This window comes from Enhydra lutris, unplaced genomic scaffold, assembly GCF_002288905.1.
Source record: "Enhydra lutris kenyoni isolate GAN:26980312 unplaced genomic scaffold, ASM228890v2 scaffoldscaffold7, whole genome shotgun sequence".
Lineage (NCBI taxonomy): Eukaryota > Metazoa > Chordata > Mammalia > Carnivora > Mustelidae > Enhydra > Enhydra lutris.
Genome location: NW_019154091.1, coordinates 45,879,283 through 45,893,777, shown reverse-complemented (window position 1 = coordinate 45,893,777; position 14,495 = coordinate 45,879,283). Strand labels below are relative to the sequence as shown.

Sequence of the window (14,495 nt, the reverse complement as noted above, 5' to 3'; positions counted from 1 at the left end):
TTTAACCCCAAATCACTGTTATTTTTTTCCCTACCACCTCTGGTTCTTACTGATTTCAATATCCATCTACAGTGTCTGCTTTAGGCCCTGGCCTTTCAGTTCCTTGGCTTTCCTACTTTCAGTGACCTTATCTGCCATCCCGCCTCAGTCATCCACTTGCCTTGTTAAAACCTAGATACTGTCAGCACCAATAACTGTTGCAGCAGATACTGATGGTTAGCTAACCAAAATCATTTCCAACTCTCCATAGCCTACATTTACAGTAGAGAGGGCAAAAGCTACACACTTTTCTTCAGGATCCCAGTTGGTGGCCACATGAAATATAAATAAAAGTATTTCTGCTTTCGTTTGTACTTTCTTCTTGCCTGGAGCACAGACTTGTGGCCTAGAGATAACAGTGACCAACGAGAACCCACAAGTTGAGGAGTATAAGGAACTAAGGCTCAAAGTCAATATACTGAGAGTAGCAGAAGGAAGCGTAAAAAATGCCTAAATATTCCAGGATAAGATGGGGAACAAAAAGACATGGAAAAAAAAATTTGAGGCGTCAAGATCCCTGGAAAAACAGAAGCCACCAATGCAAGAAATACTATATTCTCAACTATGATAAATACAAAGGAAACAATAAAATTACTTAAAACCAAGGGCAAAGAGAAAAATCTTAAAATCAGTGAAACCAGACATACTATCTTTAAGGAAGCAATAATAAATGATAGCTGATTCCTCTAAAGAAACAATGGAAAAACACAATCCGATTAAAAGATAGGCAGATGGGGTGACTGGGTGGCTCAGTTGGCTAGTAATCTACCTTCGGCTCAGGTCATGATTGCAGAACCCCAGGATGGAGCCCTGAATCAGGCTTCCTGCTCAGCAGGGAGTCTGCTTCTCCCTCTACCCCTCCCCCTGCTCATGTTCTCTCTATCAAATAAATAAATAAAATCTTAAAAAATTAAAATAAAAAAAATAGAAGATAGGCAGACATTTTTCCAAGGAAGACAGACAGATGGCTAACAGGTACATGAAAAGGTGCTCAGCATCACTAATTATCAGGGAAATGCAAATCAAAACACAATGAGATATCATCTCAATGTTAAAATGACTATTTTAAAAAAGACAAAAAAATAAGTGTTGGTGAGAATGTAGGAAAAAGGAACTTTATGCACTGTTGGTGGGAATGTAAATTGGTGTAGCCACCATAAGAAACAGTGTGGAGTTTCCTTAGAAAATTAAAAAAAAAAACAAACTACCATATGTTCTAGCAATTCTACTTATGTGTATTCATCCATAGGAAATAAAAACACTAACTCAAAAGATATATATGCACTCCCACATTCATCACAGCATTACTGACAATAGCCAAAATATGGAAACAACACAAATGTCCAAAGGAATTGTGGTGTATGTGTATATATAGGTGTATACACACACAGTGAGATATTATTCAGCCATAAAAAAAAATGAAATCTTGCCAATTGCAAAAACATGAATGGACTTTGAGGGCATTATACTAAGTGAAATAAGTCAGAGAAAGACAAATACTACATGATCTCAATTATATGTGGAATCTAAAAGCAAAAACAAAATAAACTCATAGATACAGAGAACAGATTGCTGGTTACCAGAGGAAGGGGTGGGGACCTGAAAGGAATGAAGGTGGTTAGAAGGTACAAACTTCTAGCTGTAAAATAATAAATTCTGGGATGTAACATACAGCATAGTGACTGGAGTTAATAGTATTGTGTTATATTTGAAAGTTGCTAACAGATTTTAAAAGCTCTCATCAAAAGAAAGAAAACATTTGTAACTATATGTGGTAATGTATGTTAACTAGACTTATTGTGGTGATCATTTTGCAATATATGCAAATATTAAATCATTGCATTTTACATTTGAAACTGATATAAGTTTTAAAAAAGAGACTAACATAATGTTATATGTCACTTATATCTCAATAAAGAAAGAAACAATGGAAGCCAGAAGAGAAATGTATAATGTATCCCAAATGATTAAAGATAATAATTGCCAACCTAGAAATCTACACCCAGCAAAATTATCTCTAAAAATTGATCTTTTAATCTTTAAAATTTGCAGATAAAGAAAAACTGATAGAATTTGTCCTGAGCGAAATGGCTCTGAGGAAAATACTAAAGGGGATTCTTACAGGAGGCATAGATAAAGATTAATAGGAAGTGTTAATATGCAGTGTTTCTAAATAAATAGTGTATAAAATATGAATGCCTTGTAAAGTGTAAACTGTGGGTAGAATTAAATTATAAGAATAGTGCAAACATTTTCGAATGAATAAGTTGATTTATAGTACTTAAAGTTCTTGCATTTTCTGAAATTGCTTAAGTATCAATATAAGGGAAGATTCTAGCAAGTCAAGAACTCATGCTGTAACAGTTTAACTACTAGGAGTTTAAGAAAATGCAAAACTAATAAGCTCATAGAACAAAAGGAAAAGAATTAGGAAAAAAACCCAAGTAATTCAAAATAGAAAAAAAAAGGGAAAAGAAAGGTACATAGGGCAGGTAGAATTAATAGAAAAGAAATACAAAAGCACAGATTTATGAACACAAAATAAAAGCTTCGATTAAAAGACAATTTTCAATCCCGAAAAAACCAAAACCTAATTACATGCTGCCTTCAAGAGACACACTTTAATTAAAATGACATGCTGTATTTAAAAGAAATAAAGTTTTGAAAAGATAAGCAAGGCAATCACTGTGCAAAGAAGCTTGCTTGGCTACATTAACATCAGGTGATATAGAAAGAAGTAAGGCAAATGCTTGCTTCAAGATAAAAAGAACTATTTCAATGATAAAATTGGTCAGTCAACTAACAAGATAGAACAATTTTAAATTTTTATGCATTGACTAATATAGCCTTAAAAGTAAGCAACATTTAACAGAATTAAAATCAGAAAGCCACATCCACAATCATAATGAAAGATTTTAACATGGTGACCTCAAAAAAAGATAAAACAAGCAAGTGGTAAGCATATCTAAGATTTGAACATGCTTCACAAATGACCTAATTAACATACATGGACACTGTACACAACTGTAGAATATACATTCTTTTCTAGTTTATACGAAACCTTTACCAAAAACAGATGTACACCAGGCCATAGTTAAGACAAATTTCAAAAGACTAACATTGTATAAAACACATCTGATCATAGTGAAATTAAGTTAGAAACCCAGACAAAACAAACCCCAAATATTTAAAAATTAAGCAAAACTCACCTAAATCACCCTCTGTTAAAGAAGAAATCCCCATGAAAAATTAAAATTAAAAGAAGAAAATTAGAATAAATTGGTAACAGAAAATGGCATCTTAAAGTTATGGGAACGCCACTACAGCTTAACTCAGAGGAGTGCCTGTCAAGTATCAGCAAACATCCGAGTCACCTAGCAGTCTTCTTAAAACACAGGGTGCGGGGCCGAGCCCTACAACTTCACTAACTCTGGGATTGGGGAGAATTTGCCCTTTTTTTTTTAATTATTAAAGATTTTATTTATTTGACAGAGAGAGACACCAAGAGAGGGAATACAAGCCTGGCGAGTAGGAGAGGGAGAAGCAGGCTCTCCACCAAGCAGGGAGCCCGATGCGGGGCTCGATCCCAGGACCCTGGCATCTTGACCTGAACCGAAGGTAGACACCAAATGAGTGAGCCACCCAGGTGCCCAGAATTTGCATTTCTATCAATGTTCCAGGTGAGACTAAGGTTGGTGGTCCAGGAACCACAACTTATATTAAGATACTATGAACACCTTCATGACAATAAGTTTGATAAATAAAAACATTTTTAGAAAAACAATTCCCTGAAATTTGCACAAGAACAGATACAAAATCTGAATGGTTTCATATCTATTTAAAAAATTGTTTTACTTTGTGAATTTCCTATATCCCAATTCCAATAACTGTTCATGCCAAGCCTCAATATAACCCGTTAAACTTGGAAACCTCTTCACTCAGATCTCACTTCTCACTGCCTGTCATTATCTTCATGCCTTTGTGTATAATGTCAAATCTTTGCCATCCATCCTTCACTGCATGACGGGACAAACCCCCATATCTAGTGAGGTTAAATCTCTGCATACTTCACGATTGCCCCTGAGTGGCTCATTCGGTGACGACAAACCAGCCAGACTGCTGACCCTTCTCACTTTAAACCACTAACCATGAGCCTTCACCAAAGCCTGGAAAACTTACCACATTTTCTCATCAGTTGGGTCTCCCCCTCTCCAGGGTAACAGTTTCAAAGCTGTGGCTCTATTTTCAAATATCCAGTACTTCTCCCTGCCCTCCTCACACTCAGCGGATGACCCCTTATTTTACTATGATGATAACAGCCTCAGCTTCTCCCACCTGATTTACCAACATTCTGCAGCTGCAGCTGTACAAACCCTGTCTTGTTACTGGTTAAAACTGCATTTTCGGGGCGCCTGGGTGGTTCAGTCCATTGAGCATCCCCCTCTTGATTTTAGCTCAAATCATGATCCCAGGGTCGTGGGATCAAGCCCCAGACAGGACTCCTCGCTTAGTGGGGAGTCTGCTCAAGATTCTCTCCCTCACCCTCTGCCCCTCCTCCACCTCCCTCTCTAAAATAAATAAATCAATCTTTGGGGAAAAAAAAAAAAATCCTGCATCATCATATGAGAACATCACAGTGTCCTGGGTCAAAATTCAAATCCTTGGGATGATGCTTAGAACACATGCACTTACAGAGGCATTCCTCAAAGTGTGGTAAACAGACCGGCAGCCTCAGCATTGGGAACGTGCTACAAATGCAAATTCCCAAAACTACTGAATTAGAAACTGCTGAGGTTGGGACCCAGCACTCAATGTTTATCAAGCCCTCCAGCTGATTCTGATACGCACTAAGGTTTGAGAACCATGAGTCTAAAATGTACTGATCTAATTATGTTGTTTTAACTCCTGCTCAAAACAGAGTAGTGTATAATAATTACTTTATTATTAAGGAAGGAAGGAAAGGAGAGGAGCACATCTAAGCACATGCATTTTTTGCCATTAAGAAGTCTAAGGAAACTTTAAATTGCCTCTACATTCTGACATTACTCTTCTAGGTAAAACTGAAGCCCAGTATGGGCAAATCAATTAACTTTCTCCCAAAATAGAGATGTAATCTCTACTGTTCTGTACTAATCTCCTAGGGCTGCCATAACAAATTACCACAGACTAAGTGGCCTAAAACAACAGAAATTCATTCTCTCATAGTTCTGGAGGTTAGAATCTGAAATCTAGGTTTGTCAGCTGGGTTGGTTACTTTTGATATTCTTAGAATGTTACACCCCTGTCCCCCAGCTTCTGGGGGGTACTGGCAAGGCTTGATGTTCCTTGGCTCATAGATGTATCGTTCGAATCTCTGTCTCCATCTTCTGAGGATTTCTTCCTCACTTGTCTATCTTTTTTTTAAAGTTTTTTTTTTTTTAACTTATTTACTTGATAGAGAGAGGGACCACAAGCAGGTAGAGCGGCAGGCAGAGAGAGAGGGAGAAGCAGGTTCTCCCCTGAGCCAAGAGCCCGATGCAGGGCTCAACCCCAGGACCCTGGGATCATAACCTGAGCCAAAGGCAATCACTTATCCAACTGAGCCACCCAGACACCCCTCACTTGTCTATCTTTGCTTCCAAATTTTCCTCTTGAAATTTTGCCATTTGAGACAATATGGACGGACCTTAAGGATATTATGCTAAGTGAAATAAGCTAGACAGAAAAACCAAATACCGTCTGATATCACTTATATGTGGAATCTAAAGAAACCTGAACTTATAGAAAGAGAAGGTAACATGGCAGTTATCAGGAGCTGGGGCATGTGGTGAATGGGGAGATGTCGGCTATATGACACAGACTTCCAGGTATAAGATGAATAAGTTATAAGGATTTAATGCACAGCATGGTGATTATAGTTAATAATACTTTATACTTGAAAGTTAGCAAGAAAGTAGATCTTAAATGTTATTACCCTCCCCAAAAGGTAATTATGTGACACAATGGAGGTATTAGCAAACACTGTGGTAGAAATAATTTTGAAATATGTAAGTGTATCCAATCAGTACTTTGTATACCTTAAACTTACAAAATTTTGTATGTCAATTATATCTCAGTGAAGCTGAAAAAAACCCCAAAGCCTAAATTTTTCTTTTCTCATAAGGACACCTATAATTTGATAAGGGCCCACACTAATGCAGTATGATCTCATCTTAACTTGATTACATCTGCAAAGACCATATTTCTAAATAATGTCACATTCATAGGAACTGTGGGTTAGGATTTGCACCTATCTTTTGGTGGAAAGGGGGAACACAATTCAACCTAGTACACCTAGTACACCTTCCTTCCATCTTCCAGAGATCCCCTTGAAAGGGGAAAGTGAAATAAGGAATTAGTCTTATCCAATAAATAGAAATCCAAACTTCTCATACAATCTACTGGTAACCCTCTGTGAAGCGCTGACCCATGATACCCCAAGCTGAGAACCCATGTCTGACACATCAGTTGGCCCCACTTGAGAAATGTGTGTCTTGCCTTCTTGCTCTTCACTGGCCATTTCCAGCACCTACACCACTTGCTGGACCAAGGATGCTGATTCCTGAAATCTGCCTCCATGACTGCCACATCCCATAGGACCATCCCAATGTGAGATGCTTTATCTCATTCTGTATCTCTCAGGCCTCTCTCTAAGGATACAGTTTAATTCTAAACCTAAAGAGGAAATAAAATGATGTAAATTCATATTATGTCATTTTTATGCACAAAAACATCAGTGAGAGCAATGTGGTATAAATATGGTAGTGTGATCAATGATCCTTATTTTACTTCATAATGTGGCTAGGGATGCAAAGGGCAGCAGCTCTTCCATTCTGTTCCCCACTTGTTCTTGCATTATAAATTTTTTCAATCTATGCTTTGTTTTTGTTTGTTTGTTTGTTTGTTTGCAGAAATCTGTTAGAACCATTTGTCAATTTGGAAGTTTAGTGCCATTAAGACTAGACACTATAATCCATAAATCCACTTCCCTAGGTGCAAGTAAACTGTGAGACATTGTTAATTCCCTCTGTGTTGTGGAATTTCTGCCCTCCTTTCAGGATGTATTGGGAAATGTGCATTACATAGGATTGTCTCATGTACAATCAAGTGAAGAAGCCAGAATCAATCCATGTATTTAATATTAGGGAATTAATATATTTTTTGATAAGTGTTATATAACTAGGTTAGATTAACATTCTGACATTTTCTTCATACTTTAATGGCTCATCTTACATATCCATTTGGAGAGGACCATTTTTGGAGAAGCCAAATTCATTTGAAGGAAGCACAAAATATCAGGCTCTTCCTGTTCCTCCATGTCCTCCTCTCATCCCAGTGGCCCTCTGTTTGGTTTTGTCATCATTAACACTTCCCATCTGACCACAGGCTTCTGGGCTTCTCAATTGCCTGTTCAACCATTCTTTTAAACATAATCTTCCATTTCACAGAGACATCCAGTCTCACTCCTATATATCACCTCTTTCATCTATTCACCTCCTCCTCAGTGTGATACAAGAAAGACAGCAAAGCACATCCATTAAATCTAGGATTCTAGAGCCAGAATGGGTATGTGATGTGGAGAGCTGCTTTACCTCTCTGTGCCTCAGTCTCTTCAACAGGGAAAATGGAGGTAAAACAGGACCTGACAAAGTCTTCCTGGGAACAGTAAATAAAATAAGGTATGCAAGGTGTCATCGAGAAGGTTTATGGTTCTAACGGGTCAACCAACGTCATGAAATGTGACTGAGTGGTCAGGATGGATGGAGTCTGAGCGTATCTGGTGATAGTATGTCATAGTAATGTACATGCACATAACGTAAATGGTAAATGTGTCATAGGTAAATGTGATATAAATGTGTTAATGTATTGTGTCATAGTATTATCACCTTCACAATCATGCCTGTGGATTTCCTGGTTGTCTATTCATCCCTCTCTGGGCTCTGTATCACCCTATCCTATCCAAATGTGGAAATCACAACCGAATGCCTACAGTTGGCTACTACCTGCTCTCCTTAGCATCCCAGCATTGTATTATTGATCTTTGGTACTTCTCTAAATCTTGACAATGTCTCTTCCCCTTTTTCCTACCGCTGATTCTCCCAGCAGCACAACTGAGACCTCAATTTGGACATTGCCAGCAGTGTTAAAGATACTGAGGCACAGAAAAGAGGAAAAGAAATGCAGAGGGGTAGGATGGCATTATATGTGTCCTAAAGTCTACCCCCAGAGCTGTCACCGTACCTATTGTTTTCAGAATCAGAATGTAGCATCATTGAAGAATTTGGTTCAGAAAATAATAAATGTTTGGTGAAAAACCAAGGTGTGGACTTGGAAATGTTTCTCCACTTCTGCCTAAATCAGGTCATCACTACCTTGATGTCGTATGCTTTAGTGTTATCCCCCACGACATGCCTGGGATCTTGGGTCCACATCACCTATCTATAGCTGGCCAAACACTCAGTAAGGACAACACTTGATTTTCCAATTTTTGGTGAATCTGTTCACTCCAGGCTTGATTTGGTGTGCATGGTCTGGCTGAAATCACTTAAGCACATGTGGCTTAAGCTGTCACTTTGAGTGACACTTTCTCATATTTATGCTCCCAACATCTCTGCAACTAGAAACTGCAAAAGTGGAACAAACGGAGCAGTAATGGCCAAAGAACACAGGAAAGTTTCTCCCTCGGCTACTCTCATTTCTCTAGTTTCCAGGCAGTGTTCCCCCCATTCATCTGCCTCAGGCTATTTCCCCTCCATTAGTCAAACCTTCTAAGTCAAGAAGCATTTCTGTGAAACCAGTCATTCTTTCCAAAATTCCAGAGATGAGCTAAAACGAATGAAAATCGAAACTGTACGTAAAAGGCAATGGGTCTGATACCTCCAGGACACAAAATGTCAATCTTTGAAGCTTATGAAACTTTATATTTTATACTACTGGAAACTAAAATAGAATCCTGAGGATTTCAATTAGGCCTCTAGGATTCTATTAGAGGTTAATTATACTGGAAGTATCTAGAACATTTAATTTTATAAACTTTGAAGCTAGGAAAATATTCTTAGTACATAGAGTTTGGGGGAAAAACAAGGGGAAAAAGTGGTAATAAAAAGGAAATACTCTGTTTATGCCTTCTTTTGGATTATGTATAGAATTACATTTTGATAGTCTTCCCAGAATTTCAAAACCTTGGATGTCTATATCAAAGGTACTCCATACATGCCTTCCCTTTTCCTTCTATAATTGTGGACACCCAAGTTCCCTTAAGCAGAGACTGAGCACCAGAATTTCCTGTCTGCAGTGTACATACCAAGTCAGCGTGGCCAGACCTGAATCAGGAATTGTCATGCTTTCTTAGCTCTTCATATTTTCTCAAATGTTCAGCAGACACAGCTCATTTGGAAGACAGCTCCACTTTATAAGACAATAGCTAAAGGCAAACCCATATTGTCCTTGCAAAATGTGAGCTACGGTATATAAGAACACTGAAATGGACAATTTCTGTCAGCCCACACAATATAAGCACCATTTTTATTCAGCTCCCAATAATTTCTTCCAAGTTCTCACCTTCTTTCCATTTTACACTCCAGGATTATGTTGCACATGGTTTTAAAAGCCTAGCTATTGCTGAGCAAAGCAGGAATACTGTGACTTGTGGACTGTTTATACCAAGCATGTTTACACATTTCAACATTATGTCAGCTTTTAAAACATGCAACATATTTAATACATTCTAAACTTGTTCTCTAAAGTGGATCAGAATGCCTTTACATCCTGCAGTGGTTTGAATCACAGTAAGAAGTACCTAAAAAAAGAGGAGGAATGGACATAAATTTTACTCAAGCACCCATTGTTATCACAAGCAAGAAAGGCCAACATGTTATTATTTCAGGTATTGCAAATGACAAAAGAAATCTTTTAAGATTTTTGATAGCAAATGTAAAATGAAAAGTTATAAAACTCCTAGAAGATAACATAGGAGAAAACCTAGATGACCTTGGTATTGCAGTGACTTGTCAGATATAACACCAAAGGCACAATCCATGAAGGAAGAATTGAATAATTGAATTGATAAATTGGACTTCATTAAAAGGACAAATGAAAGTCAATGTAAAGAGAATGAGAAAACAAAACACACATGGGAAAATAATATTTACTAAAATATTTACTAAAGACCCAGCTGATAAAGGACTGATAAAAGGACTGCAGTGCAAAATATACAAAGAACTCAAAGTCAACATTAAGAAAAGAAGCAATCTAATTAAAATATGGGCCAAAGATCTTGACAGACATCTCACCAAAGAAGAATACACAGACCGCAAATAAGCACATGAAGAGAGGATCCACATCATATGTCATCAGGAGAATGAAAATCAAAACAATGATGAGATACCGCTATATACCTATTAGAATGGCCAGGTTCTGGAACACTGACAATGTGGTCATGTGGAGCCACAGGAACTCTCATTCATCGGTGGTGGGAGCACAAAATAGCACAGCCACTTCAGAAGACAGTTTGGTGGTTTCTTACCAATGTGAACAGATCCTTATTACACAATCCTTGTAAATACTCCTTGGTATTTACCCAAAGGAGTAGAAAATTCATACACATTCTACACAAATTCATACACAATTCTACACAAACATCTGCGCATGGATGTTTGTATCAGCTTTATTCGTAATTGCCAAAACTTGGAAGTAACCAACTTATCCTTCAGTAGGTAAATGGATAAACAAACTGGGGTCCATACAGACAATGGAATATGACTCAGCACTAAAAGAAATGAGTAATCAAACTATGAAAAGACATGGAGGAATCCTAGTAAAAGAAGTCAATATGAAAAAACTACATATGAATGACTCCAAATATATGTCATTCTGAAAATGGTCAACTATGACAATTTAAAAAGTTTAGTGGTTCTCAGGGGTGAGGGAAATGGAAGGGATGAACAGGCAGAGCATGGAGGATTTTTAGGACAGTGAAAATACTCTGAATGATCCCATAATGATGGGTGCATGTCTAAACCCATGGAATGTACAATACCAAGAGTGAATCCTAATGTAAACTATAGGCTTTGGGTGATTATAATGTGTCTGTGTGGGTTCATCAATTGTAGCAAATGTACCATTTCATGGGGGCTGTGCATGTGTGGAGGCAGAGAGTAATGTGAAAAATTTCTGTACTGTCCTCTCAATTTTGCTGTGAATCTAAAACTGCCTTAAAAACACTACTCATTAGGGCGCCTGGGTGGCTCAGTTGGTTAAGCGGCTGTCTTCAGCTCAGGTCATGATCCCAGGGTCCTGGGATCGAGTCCCACATCAGGCTCTCTGCTCAGCATGGAGCCTGCTTCCCGCACCCCCCTACTGCTCTGCCTTCTTGTGCTGTCTCTCTGTCAAATAAATAAATAAAATCTTAAAAAAAAAACACTACTCATTAAAAATAATAATGGCTTTTTTTTAAAAGGTAAAAAGCATAGGGGGAAAATGAATGTCTCAACACAGTTCCTAAAAAATTCAAAGCAAGGAGTTTTGCTCCCATATCTTCAGCCTCCCTTCCTCTCATCAATATAAGGAACACATGAGGATTCTGAAGCTCATAAATGAAGCAGACCTGAGGTTCTATATTTCTCACAAAGTTCTGGTAATGCTGCTGCTGTTGGTCTGTGGACCATGCTTTGTAGAGCAAGCCATACACTACCTGAAGGCAAAGGTGTGCTGGGTTTCTAAGGAATCACATTAGAGTCATGATGAGTGGAGCACAGACACTTGTTTTGGCCCCCCTTCTTGACAACTTGTTGCTGGGTGAGCTGAAGAAAAAAAATTACTAGAAGGAGGACCTGAGTTTAAGTTAAGGATCTGCCCATTTGTGCTAGGACTAAAGAGAGAACTATAGGTAGAAATACAACTGGACATAGGGGAGGGTATGTGCTATGGTGAGTGCTGTGAAGTGTGTAAACCTGGCGATTCACAGACCTGTACCCCTGGGGATAAAAATATATTATATGTTTATAAAAAATAAAATTAAATTAAATTAAAAAAAAAAGAAATACAACTGGAATGGATGTAAATCACAGGATTATGTCTACTCATTACCTAAACAACTTTGGCAAGCTACATAACTTCTGTAGAACTTCATTTATTTAGCTTTCAAATTAAGAGGTTGGACTTATGAAAGTCTTGACCACAGAGCAAAAGAAAGTCAACTGGGATAGGGTGTGAGGGCGGGGGGTCGGCGGTGAAGAGCTGAGGATGTGTCAAGATATGAGGGTATCAAGGAGGATTGGTTGAATGTGGAGAGCAGAGTATGGTTGATCACAGCCAAAGCTTTAATATAAATGTCAAGTTCAGAGTATAAGACAGAGGTAGAAATAGGGTAGTAAAAAATGAAGTTTAAGAGCAGGATGTAGAGAAAACTGGTGTGTGCATACTTGCCTGAAGGGCACTGTGCTTGGAGAGCAGGACAAATATGCCATCATCAGAAAAGCTAAGTTTGCTGTATAGTAAAGATCAGAAGATCTGATCCTGATTGAAGAACCGTCCCTGATTATAGAATCTGGGTTGTGTCTCCCACTTCATCCTTCCAGACCATCCCAGGAGATCTAGGAGGTTCCATTTGGGTAAACACTAGGAGTTCTTGGAAGATAAAGAAGGAAGATTATTGGTTGGAATGAAAACAGGGTTGAATGAGTTCCAGAAAGTGGGGTTGTCAAACTCATGGACAACAATCTGCAGAAGACAACTTCAAACAACCAACTAGAAGCAATATACAGAGAAGTTAAGATAAGAGGGGCTTCCTCAGAAAATAAGACTGCTGTCCACAGCAGAAGAATCTGGAACTGGCTCTCCAAGGCAGTTGGGGGGGCGGTCGTTCTGCAGAGAACCCCCCCTCCCGGGATCTGTGAGGAAGACAAGAAAGAACAAGCAGAAGACTCCTGGAAATGGAGATGGTGGTAGTGCCAGCAAAGCACCCCAGCCATCTCAGTAGGAAAGGGCCCCGGACAGACCCCATTGTTGAAAATGAGGAGCCGCTTAAGAATAGAATGGAAGTGGGGCACCTGGGAGGCTCAGTCATTAAGCATCTGCCTTTGGGTCAGATCACGATCTCCAGGTCCTGGGATCGAGCCCTGTGTCGGGCTCCCCACTCAGTGGAGGGTCTGTTTCTCCCTCTCCCTCTCTCTCTCAAAAAAGAAAGAAAGAAGAAAAGAAGGAAAGGAAGGAAGGAAGGAAGGAAGGAAGAAAGGAAAGAAAGAAAGAAAGAAAAAAAGAAAGAATAGAATAGAATGGAAGTTAAAGTGAAGATTCCTGAAGAATTGAAACCATGGTTTGTTCAGGACTGAGACTTAGTTACCAGACTAGAAGCAGCTGTTTCAACTCCCTGCTAAGGAAAATGCAGATGCCATTCTGGAAGAGTATGCAAATTACAAGAAGTTGCAGGGAAATGTTGGTAATAAGGAGTATGTAGTTAATGAAGTTGTGGCAGGAATAAAAGAATATTTCAATGTGATGTTGGGCACTCAGCTGCTCTACAAATTTGGGAGACCCCACTATGCAGAAATCCTCTTGGCTCGCCCTGATACACCAATGTCTCAGGTTGAGGGAGCCCCACACCTACAGAGATTATTTGTAAAAATCAGAGTAATGTTGGCATATACACCCCTTGATGAGAAGAGCCTTGCATTATTGTTGGGCTATTCGCATGATTTCCTAAAATACCTGGAAAAGAATGCTGCATCTCTGTTTACTGCCGGTGATTACAAAGTGGCTTGGGCCACCACAAAGTGCCTTGAGGGTCTACTGACCACTCACTGTTACGTCTGTATCTGTAAACACTCTTTTTATTATTAGTCTTTTCCTTGTAAAATTGATGTTCTTTAAAATTGTTAAATGTAGAACAGGGCTGGTGTTTCAGTTTGTTTTCTGTTTTGTTTTAAATAGAAAATGAGCTCCTTTTCTCATTTCAAAGTTGCTACCAATGTACGCAGTCATTAGATGAAGCAGCAGCATTCAGTAGAACATTTTAGTGCCTAGTGGACAATGTTGCTTGAATGCTGGTGCTTCTATCCCTTTGATGCTACACAATTTTCTAGTATGTGTTAACACTACGTGACAAAATGTCCTGATTCCTAGTGCCAAAGTTTCAACTTAATGCATGTACCTGAAAACCATGCATTTGTGCTCTTTTTTTAAAAAAATGGGGCTTGAGGAGAGGAGTCAAGATGGCGGAGAAGTAGGAGGCTGAGACTACTTCAGGTAGCGGGAGATCAGCTAGATAGCTTCTCTAAAGATTGCAAACACCTACAAATCCAACGGGAGATCGAAGAGAAGAAGAACAGCAACTCTAGAAACAGAAAATCAACCACTTTCTGAAAGGTAGGACTGGCGGAGAAGTGAATCCAAAGCAACGGGAAGATAGACCGCGGGGGGAGGGGCCAGCTCCCGGCAAG

At 38.8% G+C, this 14,495-nt stretch overlaps 1 pseudogene; it reads left to right on the top strand.

Moving 5' to 3' along the window:
- Nucleotides 1-12,734: 12,734 nt before the first annotated feature.
- On the top strand, nt 12,735-13,896 carry LOC111142032 (annotated as a pseudogene).
- Nucleotides 13,897-14,495: the final 599 nt, after the last annotated feature.